The 17,076-nt window shown below is 40.3% G+C and overlaps 1 pseudogene; it reads left to right on the top strand.

Moving 5' to 3' along the window:
* The first annotated feature begins 1,403 nt into the window (after positions 1–1,403).
* Positions 1,404–1,931, top strand: LOC109556719 (deoxycytidylate deaminase pseudogene; annotated as a pseudogene).
* Positions 1,932–17,076: the final 15,145 nt, after the last annotated feature.

Below are 17,076 nucleotides of genomic sequence, written 5' to 3' on the forward strand. Positions count from 1 at the left end.
CCACCCATGGGATTTTCCAGGCAAGAGTACTGGAGTGGGTTGCCATTGCCTTCTTCGTGGTCCCTCTAGGCTTGCCAAATACCTCCAGGACCTGTGAGTAGTAAACTTCTATTTCAATTTCTCTCCTGGTCTGTTGTTGAACATCAGCTCACCTCATGCTCCACTTAACAAGGGCAAACTTAAAAAAAAAAAAAAATCTTAACAAAATACATATAATGGAACATATTCAGCCTTTAAAAAGAAGAAAATCCTTCCATTTGTGACAGCATAGGTAAGCACAGAGAGCATTATGCTAAATCAGCCAGACAAGAACCAGACAAATACTGAATGGTATTACTCATATGTGGAATATTTTTCTTTTAAAGTCAAGTTCATAGCAAAAGTTATTAGCAACAGAGTATAAAACGGTGGTTACCAGTAACTACGGGATGGAGGAATGAGAAGTTGGTAAAAGGATACAACCTTTGAATTATAAGATAAATAAAGTCTAAGGATCTAAGGCAGTGTATGGTGACTTGAGTTGAGAATACTGTATTGCATAATTGAAATTCGCTAAGATAGTAGAACTTAGCTCTCTTACATAAAAAGATCAAAATGTGAGGTGATGTACGTGTTAATCAACTCAGTTGTGGGAAGACTTTCACAATATGTATGTACATCAAATCATCATGTTTTACACTTTAAATATATTATAATTTTGTCAAGCAAAGCTCAATGAACCTGAGATAAGTTATTTGGGTCTGTATAAAATTCTACATCTAAAAATTAGGAAGTACATGAGCTCCTCAAGCATATAAGAATCAAATATATAAATGGCTATGTTCTAAGACATAAAGTCCCAATACTTTTCAATGAACAGGTAGCTTATAAACTCTGTTCACATTCTCTGACCATAGCATCACTAACCTAAAGTTAATAACAAAAAAATAAGTGCTTAAATTTCCATATACTTGGTTTACAAACCTACTTCTGGGGAATTTATTAGTCAAAAGAGAAAATATGCTGAAAAAAAAGCTTAAGACCAAAGAACAATAAAAATATTACACATCAAAACCTGTGAGATGTACAGTTTTACTGTCTGGGTTCTGAAGGTAGATTCTATGTAAATTAGATTAATATTTTTCTTTTGTTGCTCAAATCTTTTATCCCTATGCTGACTTTTTCAGCTACTGTACTTACTAATAATTGTGAGAGTTGTATTGAAACCTCCCTTGAAAGTCCATCAATTTTTGAGTAAAGTGGAATTTCAAGAGAAATCTGTAGACTTTACAATGTTTGTATTGGAACAAGGAAATACTGAAATTTTGTGAGCTAGATGACCTGTTTAAGACATTGCCAATTGCCTGGGCATGCTTTGGTTGTGGTAACAGGAGCCTGCAGGTTTGCAGGTCCTGGACAGGAGGATGAGTGGGGGTCAGCCATGAGAAACCAGCTTGAGTGGAGTTTCCTGTAAAAAAAAGAGGGACTATGTGTAACGGTCTGAATTTTGCATGGCAATGGCCTTCTTATTGTCAGCACGGAAAAGCAAAGATCCGAATTCCCAAGTCAGAGCCTGGATCCCAAAGGCAGAAAACAAGACAGTAGGGATTAGATGCAATAGCAATGACCTGCTACCTTGGACAGTAATCTGGATACCAAATATCTTTACATGTGCCATTATGAGCTGAATGTCATCACAAACAAAAATTTGGCTGATATGAAAGTGTGTGTGTTGCCTTGTTCCCATGTAATGAATGCATAGGCTTGTCATCCAGGCCAATATAAAAGAAGCTATTTCCATGTCTGATAAATACCATGATAGTGATAAGACAACAGCCGTCAGGCTCATATTTAATATGGCTAGGTTCAAATTCAGGAAATTCACACTGAAGTACAACAAGAGTGTTACTGACTTTTCAATTAACAGCAGATGGAGCCAGAAATTTCTGTGAGCCCCATCTCATTAAATCTCCAGGAAACTGGGATTACTCTCTGCTAAGAAATTCCTAATGCCTTTCTTCTTGAATTTACACATAACTTTTTAACAGTCAGGACGGATACCCCATGCCCAAGGTAAGAGAACCCAAGTAAGACGGTTGGTATTGCAAGACGGCATCAGAGGGCAGACACACTGAAACCATACTCACAGAAAACTAGTCAATCTAATCACACTAGGACCACAGCCTTGTCTAACTCAATGAAACTAAGCCATGCCTGTGGGGCAACCCAATACGGGCGGGTCATGGTGGAGATACCTGACAGAATGTGGTTCATTGGAGAAGGGAATAACAAACCACTTCAGTATTCTTGCCTTGAGAACCCCATGAACAGTATGAAAAGGCGAAATGATAGGATACTGAAAGAGTAACTCCCTACATCAGTAGGTGCCCAATATGCGACTGGAGATCAGTGGAGAAATAACTCCAGAAACAATGAAGGGATGGACTCAAAGCAAAAAGAATACCCAGCTGTGGATGTGACTGGTGATAGAAGCAAGGTCCAATGCTGTAAAGAGCAATATTGCATAGGAACCTGGAATGTCAGGTCCGTGAATCAAGGCAAACTGGAAGTGATCAAACAAGAGATGGCAAGAGTGAATGTCGACATTCTAGGAATCAGCGAACTGAAATGGACTGGAATGGGTGAATTTAACTCAGATGACCATTATATCTACTACTGCGGGCAGGAATCCCTCAGAAGAAATGGAGTAGCCATCATGGTCAACAAAAGAGTCCGAAATGCAGAACTTGGATGCAATCTCAAAAATGACAGAATGATCTCTGTTCGTTTCCAAGGCAAACCATTAAGTATCACAGTAATCCAAGTCTATACCCCAACCAGTAAGCATGAAGAAGCTGAAGTTGAAGGGTTCTATGAAGACCTACAAGACCTTTTAGAACTAACACCCAAAAAAGATGCCCTTTTCATTATAGGGGACTGGAATGAAAAAGTAGGAAGTCAAGAAACACGTGGAGTAACAGGCAAATTTGGCCTTGGAATACGGAATGAAGCAGGGCAAAGACTAATAGAGTTTTGCCAAAAAAAAAAAAAAAAATGCACTGGTCATAAAAAATACCCTCTTACAACAACACAAGAGAAGACGCTATACATGGACATCATCAGATGGTCAACACCGAAATCAGATGGATTATATTCTTTGCAGCCAAAGATGGAGAAGCTCTATACAGTCAGCAAAAAAAAGACCAGGAAATGACTGTGGCTCAGACCATGAACTCCTTATTGTCAAATTCAGACTTAAATTGAAGAAAGTAGGGAAAAGCACTAGACCATTCAGGTATGACCTAAATCAAATCCCTTAAGATTATACAGTGGAAGTGAGAAATAGATTTAAGGGCCTAGATCTCATAGGTAGAGTGCCTGACGAACTATGGACTGAGGTTCGTGACACTGTACAGGAGACAGGGATGAAGACCATGTCCATGGAAAAGAAATGCAAAAAAGCAAAATGGCTGTCTGGGGAGGCCTTACAAATAGCTGTGAAAGGAAGAGAAGTGAAAAGCAAAGGAGAAAAGGAAAGATATAAGCATCTGAATGCAGAGTTCCAAAGAATAGCAAGAAGAAATAAGAAAGCCTTCTTCAGCGACCAATGCAAAGAAATAGAGGAAAACAACAGAATAGGAAACACTAGAGATCTCTGCAAGAAAATTAGAGATACCAAGGGAACATTTCATGCAAAGATGGGCTCGATAAAGGACAGAAATGGTATGGACCTAATATAAACAGAAGATATTAAAAACAGATGGCAAGAATACACAGATCAGATCAGATCACTCGCTCACTCATGTCCTACTCTTTGTGACCCAATGAATCGTGGCACGCCAGGCCTCCCTGTCCAAAACCAACTCCAGAAGTTCACTCAAACTCATGTCCATCGAGTCAGTGATGCCATACAGCCATCTCATCCTCTGTCATCCCCTTCTCCTCTTGCCCCTAATCCCTCCTATCATCAGAGTCTTTACCAATGAGTCAACTCTTCACATCAGGGGGCCAAAGTACTGGAGTTTTAGCTTGAGCATCATTCCTTCCAGAGAAATCCCAGGGCTGATCTCCTTCAGAATGGCCTGGTTGGATCTCCTTGCAGTCCAAGGGGCTCTCAAGAGTCTTCTCCAACACCACAGTTCAAAAGCATCAATTCTTCAATGCTCAGCCTTCTTCACAGTCCAACTCTCACATCCATACATGACCAGACATCCTGGAATGTGAAGTCAAGTGGGCCTTAGAAAGCATCACTATGAACAAAGCTAGTGGAGGTGATGGAATTCCAGTTGAGCTCTTTCAAATCCTGAAAGATGATGCTGTGAAAGTGCTGCACTCAATACGCCAGAAAATTTGGAAAACTCAGCAGTGGCCACAGGATTGGAAAAGGTCAGTTTTCATTCAGTCCCAAAGAAAGGCAATGCCAAGAGAGTGCTCAAACTACCGCACAATTGCACTCATCTCACACGCTAGTAAAGTAATGCCCAAAATTGTCCAAGCCAGGCTCCAGCAATATGTGAACCGTGAACTTTCTGATGTTCAAGCTGGTTTGAGAAAAGGCAGAGGAACCAGAGATCAAATTGCCAATATCCGCTGGATCATGCAAAAAGCAAGAGAGTTCCAGAAAAACATCTATTTCTGCTTTATTGACTATGCCGAAGCCTTTGACTGTGTGGATCACAAGAAACTGTGGAAAATTCTGAAAGAAATGGGAATGCCAGACCACCTGATCTGCCTCTTGAGAAATTTGTATGCAGGTCAGGAAGCAACAGTTAGAACTGGACATGGAACAACAGACTGGTTCCAAATAGGAAAAGGAGTTCGTCAAGGCTGTATATGGTCACCCTGCTTATTTAACTTCTATGCAGTGTACATCATGAGAAACGCTGGGCTGGAAGAAGCACAAGCTGGAATCAAGATTGCCGGGAGAAATATCAATAACCTCAGATATGCAGATAACACCACCCTTATGGAAGAAAGTGAAAAGGCACTAAAAAGCCTCTTGATGAAAGTGAAAGTGGAGAGTGAAAAAGTTGGCTCAAAGCTCAACATTCAGAAAACGAAGATCATGGCATCAGGTCCCATCACTTCATGGGAAATACATGGGGAAACAGTGGAAACAGTGTCAGACTTTACTTTTTGGGCTCCAATATCACTGCAGTTGGTGACTGCAGCCATCAAATTAAAAGACGCTTACTCCTTGGAAGGAAAGTTATGAGCACCCTAGACAGCATATTCAAAAGCAGAGACATTACTTTGCCAACAAAGGTTCGTCTAGTCAAGGCTGTGGTTTTTCCAGTGGTCATGTATGGATGTGAGAGTTGGACTGTGAAGAAGGCTGAGCTCCGAAGAATTGATGCTTTTGAACTGTGGTGTTGGAGAAGACTCTTGAGACTCCCTTGGACTGCAAGGAGATCCAACCAGGCCATTCTGAAGGAGATCAACCCTGGGGTTTCTTTGGAAGGAATGATGCTAAAGCTGAAACTCCAGTACTTTGGCCATCTCATGCGAAGAGTTGACTCATTGGAAAAGACTCTGATGCTGTAAGGGATTGAGGGTAGGAGGAGAAGGGGACGACAGAGGATGAGATGGCTGGATTGCATCACTGACTCGATGGACATGAGTCTGGGTGAACTCTGGGAGTTGATGATGGACAGGGAGGCCTGGCATACTACAATTCATGGGGTCGCAGAGAGTCGGACACGACTGAGCGACTGAACTGAACTGAACAGCAAAAGTGCACATCTGAAAAATGTAAAGCCTCAAATCTTCCTCTGTCCTGTCACATGAAATCTACTTCTATTTAAACTATTGATTTAAGGTTTAAAATAAAGGTCTGTCATCTACGGATTGAATGAGGGTAATCCCCCTCTTTTGTATCCTGGTTTCCTGGGACGCTGGTGGCTCTGCAGAAGGGCATCAGCTATCTCGCATTTGCTGCACATCAGCAATTGCTCTTTTCTGCTATGTGTGCTGGAAGGACAATTAAATGATTGTTGTGTTCTTAGTGGGATGAGCAGACATACCTTTGTGAACATATGGCCAAAATGAAGATCATATGTATTGTCCTTGGGGGAAAAAATAGGGCCCAAATGACAGCAGCATTGAAGAATTTGCTTTTGAGGGTTTAGGAAAAAACACCTGCCCACCCAAAAACCTAGATAAAAAACATATCTGTTTTTTAGCACATCTGTTTTTCAGGACATAGTCCTGATAAGTACTATGTCGTGGATGTACATCTTACTATGCAGCAATTAGAAACAACAAATTAGATGTGCATGTAGCAGTAGAGACAAATCTTAAAACGATGTTTAGGAGGAAAAAGGTAAGAAAGGTAAGAGATAGATAAAATAGAGATGACAGATATATCAAACACCATTTGTGATATTTTTTATTTTTATTTATTTATTTTAATTGGAGGCTAATTACTTTACAGTACTGTAGTGGTTTTTATGCCATACATTGACATGAATCAGCCATAGGTGTACATGTGTCCCCCATCCTGAGCCCCGCTACCAGCTCCCTCCCTATCACATCCCTCAGGGTTGTCCCAGTGCCCTGGCTTTGAGTGCCCTGTTTCATACATTGAACTTGGACTAGTGATCTATTTCACATATGGTAATATACGTGTTTCAATGCTATTCTCTCAAATCATCCCACCCTTGCCTTCTCTAAAACACATGAACACAGAACAATTCTTAAGGACATAAATAAACAAAAAGTTACCCATGAAGCATATGAAATAGTTACCTATGAATGAAATTGGAAATGGAGTTGGCTAATGAGATTAAAGGCAATAAATCAGTTAAACAAAAAAAAAAAAATTCTTTCCCATACCAAGCATGCTAATATGCCATCGACTAAGGAATATAACTAACTCGACCATCTGTAACTGAAGTCCAACAGACAAATACAAATCCATAATGAAATATTTGCAAGGTGTCACAGAAACCATGAATGAGAATTTCCATGTATACATGATCTAGAATTTCTATGCTATCTGTGGTATGCAATAAATATATGGAACCGTGAAAGAAGTGCAAGCTGAGTGCAGATTCATAGTTTCATACTTCAAAGAAGTATGAACAGAGAAACATTAAAATTAGATTTAAGGACTTTCAATTCAACTAGCTTAATTAAATTTTTAAAAATAGACTTCATTGTAATAACACTAGCAGCTGTGTCCTAAATAAATGGTTTTATTTTTTCAATTATATTCTTCTATAAAGTGTGATTTATCTTTTCAATACTATTCTGAAAATTTTGTGGGTTTTTTTTACTTTTTTTTAATTTTATTTTATTTTTAAACTTTACATAATTGTATTAGTTTTGCCAAATATCGAAATGAATCTGCCACAGGTATACATGTGTTCCCCATCCTGAACCCTCCTCCTCCTCCTCCTCCCTCCTCCCTCCCCATACCATCCCTCTGAGTTGTCCCAGTGCACCAGCCCCAAGCATCCAGTATCGTGCATCGAACCTGGACTGGCAACTCGTTTCATACATGATATTATACGTTTCAATGCCATTCTCCCAAATCTTCCCACCCTCTCCCTCTCCAACAGAGTCCATAAGACTGTTCTATACATCAGTGTCTCTTTTGCTGTCTCGTACATAGGGTTATTGTTACCATCTTTCTAAATTCCATATATATGAGTTAGTATACTGTATTGGTGTTTTTCTTTCTGGCTTACTTCACTCTGTATAAGAGGCTCCAGTTTCATCCACCTCATTAGAACTGATTCAAATGTATTCTTTTTAATGGCTGAGTAATACTCCATTGTGTATATGTACCACAGCTTTCTTATCCATTCATCTGCTGATGGACATTTAGGTTGCTTCCATGTCCTGGCTATTATAAACAGTGCTGCAATGAACATTGGGGTCATTGAACATGTCTCTTTCAATTCTGGTTTCCTCAGTGTGTATGCCCAGCAGTGGGATTGCTGGGTCATAAGGCAGTTCTATTTCCAGTTTTTTAAGGAATCTCCACACTGTTCTCCATAGTGGCTGTACTAGTTTGCATTCCCACCAACAGTGTAAGAGGGTTCCCTTTTCTCCACACCCTCTCCAGCATTTATTGCTTGTAGACTTTTGGATCACAGCCATTCTGACTGGTGTGAAATGGTACCTCATAGTGGTTTTGATTTGCATTTCTCTGATAATGAGTGATGTTGAGCATCTTTTCATGTGTTTGTTAGCCATCTGTATGTCTTGTTTGGAGAAATGTCTATTTAGTTTTTTGGCCCATTTCCCAGGGTCATTTATTTTTCTGGAGTTGAGCTGTAGGAGTTGCTTGTATATTTTTGAGATTAGTTGTTTGTCAGTTGCTTCATTTGCTATTATTTTCTCCCATTCTGAAGGCTGCCTTTTCACCTTGCTAATAGTTTCCTTTGATGTGCAGAAGCTTTTAAGTTTAATTACGTCCCATTTGTTAATTTTTGCTTTTATTTCCAATATTCTGGGAGGTGGGTCATAGAGGATCCTGCTGTGATGTTATAGTTTCTGGTCTTACGTTTAGATCTTTAATCCATTTTGAGTTAATTTTTGTGTTTGGTGTTAGGAAGTGTTCTAGTTTCATTCTTTTACAAGTGGTTGACCAGATTTCCAGCACCACTTGTTAAAGAGATTGTCTTTAATCCATTGTATATTTTTGCCTCCTTTATCAAAGATAAGGTGTCCATATGTGCATGGATTTATCTCTGGGCTTTCTATTTTGTTCCATTGAAAATTTTCTAAATCTGCTAATTTGGTTGAGTTTTCTTTCTTGGTAAAAATAAGACAAATATGAATTCTGATCATATCATAAATTTACCATCAGAATAGGTAAGAAAAGTTCACAAGTCCATCTATATCACCACCTAAGACTACCATTCAATCGCTTATAGCCCAAATTAATTGTAAACCATGAAGAATTTTTACCTAAAACAGGTATAATGAGGAATGTTCTTTATTCTCTTCATACTTTGGATCATCTGTGCACTGGAGAGCTACAATTAACAAATAGATAGTTACCCTGTTCCAGGGGTCAGCAAATTATAGCCCGTAGTCTTATTCCAGCCTGTCACCTCTTTTTGAATGGCCCATAGACTAAGAATGGTTTTATGGCCTCTTGGCCAGCAGTGTCAGCCAGATATTCTATTTGATGCTCCTTGGCCAGCCCAAGATGCAAGACAATGGTATCCAGGCCAGGGTAGGAGGACCATGACTTGCCTGCATGGCACTCCAGGGTCTTGAGTCCACAGCTTTCCAGCCTTTCTTGGGTTAAATGATACTCCTGGCAGATGACAGCTTGAAAAAGTTGAAGTTACTTGGCAGAATATTGCTGCTCCACCATTTTTTAAGCATTCTTATGGAGAGTTGAACATATACAAAAAAGACAGAATGGCATGATGAACCTAATTGGACCCACCCCCCTCCTCCCTGGGGCTTGGCCTGCCTCTCTACACCTTCACTCATGTTCTGAACCAAATCCAGCCATCTTATTCTTTTATCTATAGGCATTTTGAAGCATATCACAATACCACAACCACACCTAAAACAATAATCTGCTTCCATTACACATCTGGTGTGTTAAAGAAAATAATTTTTACACTTTTAGATGATTGGGGGGAAAAGAATAATATATCATAATTCATAAAAGTATACAAAATGCATATTTTAATATTATAAATAAAGTTTTATTAGGACACAGGTGAACTCGTTCATTTCTTTCCTATGGCTGCTTTTGTGCCACAGAAGCACGACTGAGCTATTGCAACAGAGACAATACAGCCCACAAAGCCTGAAATATTTACTATCTGGCCCCCTACAGCAAAACAAAAAAAATTGACAGTCTCTGGCCTATTCTATAATCTGAATCACTCCTAGCCTTGCTAGGAACTCTGCTTATGCTGCAGCCCTGCCTAGAATTATATGACCTTATTTAGACTAGGAGCAAACTAATATCTGTGGTCACAAGCCACCTCCAAGATGGAAGCCCTTGCTAATAAGGACCTTCATAGTGATGTCAGCTAAGAGGCTGTGCACCCACCAGAGGGAACAGCTGTCTAGGACACACTGTACTCATGATTGGAAATGGTTTTTTTTTTTTTTTTTTTGACTCAAGATAGTCAAGACTCTAGTCCACCCTTCTCACACATGTCCTGAGTCCAAAGATGGGCCAGGGCCACTTTGGCTACTAATGGTATTATGTTAACAATCTCTTCAACCTTCACATAATATTACAGCAGTATCTATATTTCCAGAATTTTTGAATACCATATACAAGTGATGAATCTGTCTGAATATCCATATGATAGATTCTATAATATCAAAAACTTTTGAGATTCAACAATTTTACACACTTAACTGGCCAAATCCCCACTAGGAAGCTCTGTTACTCCAGAAAGCACTTTAAAAGACTTCAGAGAGAATTAGTGGTCTCTTGGCTAATCCTGGAAAATGAAGCATGATCTTAGCTGAAGCCCTTGGACGTGAGCTCACGTCATGTCAGCATTGTTCTTAATATTCTGTGACTACGTAAGCTTTGTTGACTGAAAAAAAATGCAGAGTGTGAGGGTGCATTGTGAGTTAAATCTTATTTGTGGCAAAACGAGGCCTATGGCCCAAGAGGCAGCATTTCAGATAGCTTTGACTGCTCCAAAGAGGAAAGGAGTAAGGAAGAATTATTATACATGTGATTTTGGTGAAGGGTGAATGCATGCAATCAAGCACATGTTTTTGCAGAAAGTTGCTGCTAGTCACAAGTAGCAGTATCACCATGAAAGATTTTAGTACTTTTCTAGATATGAGGAGATGTAAGAATTGGGCTCATAAAATCTTCTCCTGAAAATATCTAACTATCTGAAGGCCTACTATGCCAGTTTTTCCCAGGACACAGAGTGCTTCTTTCCTGATCCCTGAACTCCTTTCAGAGTGTGTTGAAGGTCAGCAGCTTGGGATATACTTGTAGAGGCAGAGGGAAAGGGCCAATTTGTAGTTGATGCTTTCTACCAATGAACTCTTTTATGCCCTTTTATGCTCTCCATTCTACCATTCCCTTTACTCATTTAGTCTTTTTTTTTTTTTTTCAAGTAAGCTTTTCATATGTTTTTTTTTAATATTACTTTATTTTTAAACTTTACATAATTGTATTAGTTTTGCCAAATATCAAAATGAAACCACCACAGGTATACATGTGTTCCCCATCCTGAACCTTCCTCCCTCCTCCCTCCCCATACTCATTTAGTCTTTTTTAAAAATATTTATGTATTTGGCTTCCTGGAGGTGAGCGGGCTTCTCTAGTTGTGGCGTACAGGCTCCGGAAGAAAGGCTCAGTAATTGCAGCCTAGTTGCCCATCAGCATGTGAGATCTCAGTTCCCCAACCAAGAACTGAACCCTCATTCTCTGCATCATTGCAAGGCAGATTATTAACCACTGGACCACCAGGGAGGTCACCACTCATTTAGTCTTAAGCATGTGACTTTTAATATTACCATGGGATATAGCTTTTAATAGCAAGAATATTTTTTCTTATAGCATCTCCTTCATGTGGCTGCATGACGAAGTCAGTGATGAATGAGATGAATAAATGTTTTAGGCAATAAGAGATTTCATTACAAGCAATGGAGTGTTACAAAACTGTTGGAAGGTGGAGAGAACAGTCTAGGCTGAGAGCGCAGAAATGACTCCCAGGATGTTTTAACTTGGGCCAGGATTTCATTTAATCAAGTATGATAATGTGACAGACACAGAGATAATTGGCTCTGCTGGAAGAAATTATTACTTACAGTTCTCAAGAGAAGGGGGCATACCACATCATGCAAGTCCACATTGGATAAAATCAAGAGCAGTCAGGAGAGAGAAGGAATAAGGGGACAGCATGGGCATAAGACTCTATTGTGATTTCCACAGGAAAGGCAAGGCAGGGCGAAGTAAATAGTTTAGAATTGGGTTATTTGAATAATTTCAGCGAGTTATGAGTTATAAATGGGCTTCCCTGGTGGCTCAGTGGTAACAAACTCTCTTGCCAATGCAAGAGACACAGGTTCGATCACTGGGTTGTGAAGATCCCCTGCAGAAGGAAGAGGCAACCTCCTCCAGTATTCTTGCCTGGGAAGTCCCATGGACAGAGGATCTTAGCAGGCTATAGTCTGTGGGGGTCACAAAAAAATCAGATATGATTTAGCTACTAACAACAATAAAAACAAAATGAATTATAAGGGTGGTCTCCAGTTGTCTGGTGATAGTTGGACCATAAAGAAGGCTGAGAGCCAAAGAATTGATGCTTTCAAATTATGGTGCAGAGAAGACTCTTGAGAGCCCCTTGGAGAGCAAGAACATCAAACCAGTCAATCCTAAAGGAAATCAACCCTGAATATTCATTGGAAGGACTGAAGCTGAAGCTCCAATATTTTGGTCACCTGTTGCAAAGAGCTGACTGGTTGGAAAAGACCCTGATACTGAGAAAGATGGAAGGCAAAAGGAGAAGTGGGTAGCAGAGGATGAGATGGTCAGATAGCATCACTGACTCAATGGACATGAATTTGAGCAAAGTCTGGGAGATAGTGAAGGACAGGGAAGCCTGGCATGCTGCAGTCCATGGGGTTCCAAAGAGCTGGATACGACTTAGTGACTGAGCAAACAACAACCAGTTGTTTGGTACCTGGTTTTGGGGTGATTAAGGGTAGGGGAAATACTGATCTGGTATGTGCGAGTCAGTAATGGAGGTGGTTGGAATATGCAATTTGGATTTGTTAACCTGCACATGAAAGGTTTGTTTAAAGGAGAGTTTACTCTCCCAAGGAATTAGTTATCCCTGTGAGGGGCAGTCTTTCCTTGGCAGGTAAGGACTTCAAGATGCCAAAGCCTTATAAAATATAGAAAAATTTAAAAACATGATTAGCACACAGGACACTTTACAACTGAGTCATGCTGGTGATTAAGGGAAGGAGGGATCTTTAATCTACTGAATTCAAATCCAAGTTCAACACAGTGGTTGTAATCCAGGGAAGCTTGAGTTAGAGAGATTCTTCTATCACTGCTAACCACAGCTACTGTCTATGAAGACAAAGGTTTGGAGAATGGAAACTGGAATACAGAAAAACCTCAGTGCAGTTCAGTTGCTCAGTCGTGTCCAACTCTTTGCAACCCCATGAATCGCAGCACGCCAGGCCTCCCTGTTCCGTCACCAACTCCCAGAGTTCATTCAGACTCACATCCATCGAGTCAGTGATGCCATCCAGCCATCTCATCCTCTGTCGTCCCCTTCTCCTCCTGCCCCCCATCCCTCCCAGAATCAGAGTCTTTTCCAATGAGTCAATTCTTCGCATGAGGTGGCCAAAGTACTGGAGTTTCAGCTTTAGCATCATTCCTTCCAAAGAAATCCCAGGGCTGATCTCCTTCAGAATGGCCTGGTTGGATCTCCTTGCAGTCCAAGGGACTCTCAAGAGTCTTCTCCAACACCACAGTTCAAAAACATCAATTTTTCGGCACTCAGCTTTCTTCACAGTCCAATTCTCACATCCATACATGACCACTGGAAAAACCGTAGCTATCTCCACAACTCTATTTGCCAGTGAACAGAAATGAAGTAGGAAAAGCTCTTTATTTATTCCTGACCTCCAAAGGTCACTTAAGTGGAACTCCCCTTCCAGACAAGATGGAAAAACAAGAACCATATTTATTCTGGCCTGACACAACTAAAATAGGGGACAGGGGAGGGAGGTGGGAAGAGGGTATAAGAGGAAGAGGACATATGTATACCTATGGTTGTTTCATGTTGATATATGGCAAAAAACATCATAATATTGTAAAGTGATAATCTTACAATTAAAAATAAAATATAAAAAAGTGGGAAATCTATATGAAACAACAATGTTTGGACATTGACCATCAGGCATCACAGGGCAGCGAACTCTAAGAGAGAGGAATAAGCAAGGTGAGTCAATTACCCCCAGTTCACTTCTTGAAGAGAGCTTTTAAGCTGCATCCAGGGAAAGGGTTATATGTAGAGCCTGGCAATCTCCCTGAGTTGAGGATGCAGAGTTAGGAATTCAGAAAGGCCAAGGGCTTCCCTTGTGTTTCAGCTGGTGACAAATCTGCCCACAATGCAGGAGACCTGGGTTTGACCCCTGGGTTGGAAAGATCCCCTGGAGAAGGAAAAGGTACCCACTCCAGTATTCTAGCCTAAAGAACTCCATGGACTCTATAGTCCATGTGGTTGCAACAAGGTGGTCATATTTCACAGGACAGAGCTGCAGACAGGAAAAAGCTGCACAGAGAAGTCCACAGATTTGGAACCCCTCTAGTACTTCAGTACTTCTGCAGAAGGAAATGGCAACCCACTCCAGTATTCTTGCCTGGAAAATTCCAAGGACAGAGGAACCTTGGCGGATTATCATCCATGGGGTTGCAAAGAGTCGGACACAACTTAGCAAATGAACAACAGTACTTCAGTAAAGTGTTAAGATGGTATTTAAAGCAGTGAGTCAAAATTAACCCCAAAGTTTGCACTGATCCTACCTAACAACACTTAAAATCAAACCTCTAAAGGATCAGAAAAATTTCCAAGTAACTTAGTTTTAACCCAAAACAGAGTTCAAATGAAGTAAATAGAAAAAGGACATTAAGGAACAGATCAATAAACTTGATAAAACTCTAGCCTGACTATTCAGTAAAGAAAAAAAAAAAAAGAGGAAAGAAACAAATTAATAATAACAGAAAAGAAAGGAAAAAGATGACATAACTACAGACCTTATAGATGCTAAAAGATCAATAATGGAATACTACAAATTACTTTATGTCATAAAATTTAACAACTTTGAAGAAATGAATAGACTCCTTGAAAAACATAGACCACCAAAGTTCACTTAAAATGAAAGAGATCGGCTGAATAAGCTTATTTCTATCAAAGAAAGTTTAGTTACAAATGTAGATTAAAAAAACCTTCCCACAAGTGTCACAGGAGTACATCTAATTGGTGAAACCTAATTTACAAACTCACCTAGAGCCAGACATCTTGGAATATGAAGTCAAATGGACCTTAGAAAGCATCACTATGAACAAAGCTAGAGGAGGTGATGGAATTCCAGTTAAGCTGTTTAAAATCCTAAAAGATGATGTTGTGAAAGTGCTGCACACAATGTGCCAGCAAATTTGGAAAACCTAGCAGTGGCCACAATACTAGAAAATGTCAGTTTTCATTCTAATCCCAAAGAGAGGCAATGCCAAAGAATGCTAAAACTACCGCACAATTGCACTCATCTCACATGCTAGTAAAGTAATGCTCAAAATTCTCCAAGCCAGGCTTCAGCAATACGTGAACCATGAACTTCCAGATGTTCAAGCTGATTTTAGAAAAGGCAGAAGAACCGCAGATCAAATTGCCAACATCCATTGGATCAACGAAAAAGCAAGAGAGTTCCAGAAAAACATCTATTTCTGCTTTATTGACTATGCCAAAGCCTTTGACTGTTTGGATCACAAGACACTGTGGAAAATTCTTCAAGAGATGAGAATACCAGACCATCTGACCTTCCTCTTGAGAAACCTATATGCAGGTCAGGAAACAACAGTTAGAATTGGACATGGAACAACAGACTGGTTCCAAATAGGAAAAGGAGTACATCAAGGCTGTATATTGTCACCCTGCTTTTTTACCTTCTATGCAGAGTACATTATGAGAAACGCTGGGCTGGAAGAAGCACAAGTCGGAATCAAGGTTTCCGGGAGAAATATCAATAACCTCAGATATGGAGATGACACTACCCTTATGGCAGAGAGTGATCAGATCTGATCAGTCGTTCAGTCGTGTCCGACTCTTTGTGATCCCATGAATCGCAGCACACCAGATCTCCCTGACCATCACCAACTCCCAGAGTTCACTCAGACTCACATCCATCGAGTCAGTGATGCCATCCAGCCATTTCATCCTCTGTCATCCCCTTCTCCTCTTGCGCCCAATCCCTCCCAGCATCAGAGTCTTTTCCAATGAGTCAACTCTTCGCATGAGGTGGCCAAAGTACTGCAGTTTCAGCCTTGGCATCATTCCTTCCAAAGAAGTCCCAGGGCTGATCTCCTTCAGAATGGACTGGTTGGATCTCCTTGCAGTCCAAGGAATGCTCAAGAGTCTTCTCCAACACCACAGTTCAAAAGCATCAATTCTTCAGTGCTCAGCCTTCTTCACAGTCCAACTCTCACATCCATACATGACCACAGGAAAAACCATAGCCTTGACTAGACGAACCTTTGTTGGCAAAGTAATGTCTGTGCTTTTGAATATGCTATCTAGGTTGGTCATAACTTTCTTTCCAAGGAGTAAGCATTTTTTAATTTGATGGCTGCAGTCACCATCTGTAGTGATTTTGGAGCCCTGAAAAATAAAGTCTGGCACTGTTTCCACTGTTTTCCCCATCTATTTCCCATGAAGTGATGGGACCGGATGCCATGATTGTCATTTTCTGAATGTTGAGCTTTAAGCCAACTTTTTCACTCTCCACTTTCAATTTCATCAAGAGGCTTTTTAATTCCTCTCCACTTTCGGTCATAAGTGTGGTGTCATCTGCATATCTGAGGTTATTGATATTTCTCCTGGCAATCTTGATTCCAGCTTATGTTTCTTCCAGTACAGCATTTCTCATGATGTACTCCACATATAAGTTAAATAAACAGGGTGACAATATACAGCCTTGACATACTCCTTTTCCTATTTGGAACCAGTCTGTTGTTCCATGTCCAGTTCTAACCGTTGCTTCCTAACGTGCATACAAATTTCTCAAGAGGCAGATCAGGTGGTCTGGTTTTCCCATCCCTTTCAGAATTTTCCACAGTTTCTTGTGATCCAAACAGTCAAAGGCTTTGGCATAGTCAATAAAGCAGAAATAAATGTTTCTCTGGAACTCTCTTGCTTCTTCCATGGTCCAGCGAATGTTGGCAATTTGATCTCTAAAGCCTCTTGATGAAAGTGAAAGTGGAGAGTGAAAAAGCTGGCTTAAACCTCAACATTCAGAAAACGAAGATCATGGCATCCGGTCCCATCACTTCATGGCAAATAGACGGGGAAACAGTGGAAACAGTGTCAGACTTTATTTTGGGGGGGCTCCAAAATTACTGCAGAT

Source organism: Bos indicus, chromosome 3 (genome assembly GCF_029378745.1).
Source record: "Bos indicus isolate NIAB-ARS_2022 breed Sahiwal x Tharparkar chromosome 3, NIAB-ARS_B.indTharparkar_mat_pri_1.0, whole genome shotgun sequence".
In the NCBI taxonomy this organism is placed as follows: Eukaryota; Metazoa; Chordata; class Mammalia; order Artiodactyla; family Bovidae; genus Bos; species Bos indicus.